We start from the raw sequence: 2,500 nt of genomic DNA on the forward strand, positions 1-2,500 counted from the left end.
CTCTCTCTTTTCCTCTCACTTTCTCTCCCTTTCTCATGCACGCACACACGCACGCGCACGCACACACACACGCACGCACGCGCACGCACACACACGCACACACACCAATTGCTGATTCCAGTAGCACTGTCTCAGCAGCAGCAGCAGCAGGCTGAGCTTAGCTGAGGGGTTTGTGGTAGTGAACCAGAGAGAGGAGGGATGCTGAGTGTGCGCCTGGCTGCCTGGCTGCCTGGCTGCCTGGCTGCCTGGCTGCCTGGCTGCCTGGCTGCTGCTATAGCTCAGTGGAAGCTGTTGAAGGCACCCAGACCGCCAGCCTGCCAAAAAATGTTCCCTCCTACCGTTGGAAAAAAAAACGCAGCACCTCTCAGACCGTGGACTCTGCGATCACAGATGTTATGGTGGCGACTGCAAACTGCCGCGCCTGTCTCAGAAATGAGGAAAGTGGCCTGGTAGTGAATGTTAAATAGTAGCGTTTGTGGTCGGATGGTGGGTGTTTGGGTGGTTGGGTCGAAGGTTTGGAATTCATCACCAACTGCCAGAGGTGCCACTTTGGTACCCCGAGGAGGAGGATGGCAGCGTTCCCACACACGGCTGGTGCCCTGGCGCTCTTCTCATAGCCACCCACCCTGCTCATCTGTGTGATAGCTTCATAATGTGCATCGCTCCGCTAGTGGAATGCTGTATTAGTCGTCAAAAAGACTTTACGACCATGGTATTACTCTACCACTAGTCAAGTCAAGTCAAGTCGGCTTTATTGCCAATTTCTTTACAGTACCTGCACAGGTCATACAAAGAATTTAAATTGTGTTTCTTACTTTCCCATGAAGACATAGACATACAGACATAGACAGTACACATACAGTGTTCATACAATACACATAAGTGCAAGACTGGACAACAGAAGACATATAGAGAACAAGAAGAATAGAATAGAATAGAATAGAATAGAATAGAATAGAATAGAATAGAATAGAAGACGTATTTGTTGTGCATTAACAATAATGTCCTAGTGTAACAATTCTGACATAGTAATAGTATCATTGTGAAATATTAATAAATATGAAGTAATTTGTAATATGCATATTTACATTGTCCTAGTATGACATTCTAACTTAACAACAGCATTACACAGTCTTAAGTAATATGCGTACGTAGCAACATGGACACTGACATTCTGCTAAGAGCAAATTAGCAGCGGACATATGTTAACTTAGTAAGGCTGGCTAGCTTTGTACTGTACGCTCAGTGGGTTGGGGTGTGCTGTAGTATTAGATTGACAATGGGAATCATACCTTTAACTGTAGCTTTAACTTTGAGGACTGAAGACGGATGTGGTTACTGTCTGTAGTCAAGCTTGCTCCACTGTTATACTGTGCTGCTGTATGTTGCTCCAATACTTTGTTCTTGAATCAAACCAAGTCTTCAACTTCCATTGACTGATTTTTTTGGTAGCCAATCAATTAACAGTGAGAGAGTGGGTTTTTTTTGGCGGGAAAGGCTGATATGAAGAGACACACAAAAGCATTATAATTCAGCATGTAAGCTGCTGCATTCAGATGCTTGCCAATAGTTTCACAGAAGTTCCACAGCAGATATCCGCCCACCAGAAAATAAATACAAACTTCTGCCTGCTGGGAGACTTGCACAGACTCTGGACGAAGTAAACAAGAGTCTGGCCCACCAGGGTAATGTTAAACAGCTCCTGCGTAGAGAGTAGCAGAGTGATAAGCGATCTGCCTGCCTGTCTCAGCCTCTTTGCTCCTCTGGCCTTTTTTTTTTCCAAAATAATAGTACCCATCAGTATGGGTGCGGAGGTTTAAAGGTACAGTATGACATTTTAGGCGTTTGTTTTCATTATGTATTTTGCCCATTCACATATTTGATGTTTTCCTGAATATTTACAAAGTATTTAAGTAATATTTACTAGGCTGACAGAAGTACATTTGAAGAGTTCAGATGCAAAACCCCCTAAGTGCCATTTCAGAAAATAATCTTAATTCATTTTTATTTAATACAAAGCTATCAAAATGGCATATTATTTTATTTTATTTATGTAATATAACTATTTATATGTATTATCAAGTACATGAATGTAAACCAAACCAACAACGGGGTTCTCTAAAAATATAGAAGTGCAGGTCTTCAGAAATGGAGTTAGGGGGTTTTGCATCTGAACTCTTCATTTGTACATCCAAAGATGACTATAACAGCGTTCCACTGGTGGAACGGCTCGCATAATGTGGGTACGGAACTTGGCCCTGGGTGAAGGTCATACATTCCATCTCACCCATCCGAGATCTGAGATCAAATCGTTTAGGTTAACTACAGCACTACCTAAACGGCTTATCCATGACTGCCCAAAGAATGCCACTAATGCATAACTTCCCAAGAACATTGATCTCGGAGTAGTGTACATTAATCAGTATGGGGTGAAAACCTCCTCAGTAGTAAGAACACGTTGTATTCCTCAGTATTGTATTCATCAGTAAGGCAAGGCAAG

The 2,500-nt window shown here is 42.8% G+C and overlaps 1 protein-coding gene across 1 annotated transcript in view; it reads left to right on the forward strand.

Annotated features, from left to right (window-relative positions):
- The window catches only part of LOC134453822 (histone-lysine N-methyltransferase SETD1B-like), a 66,329-nt gene that overhangs the window by 56,400 nt on the left and 7,429 nt on the right, over nucleotides 1-2,500 (forward strand). The gene's annotated exons all lie outside the window — the stretch shown is intronic.

This window comes from Engraulis encrasicolus, chromosome 8, assembly GCF_034702125.1.
Source record: "Engraulis encrasicolus isolate BLACKSEA-1 chromosome 8, IST_EnEncr_1.0, whole genome shotgun sequence".
In the NCBI taxonomy this organism is placed as follows: domain Eukaryota; kingdom Metazoa; phylum Chordata; class Actinopteri; order Clupeiformes; family Engraulidae; genus Engraulis; species Engraulis encrasicolus.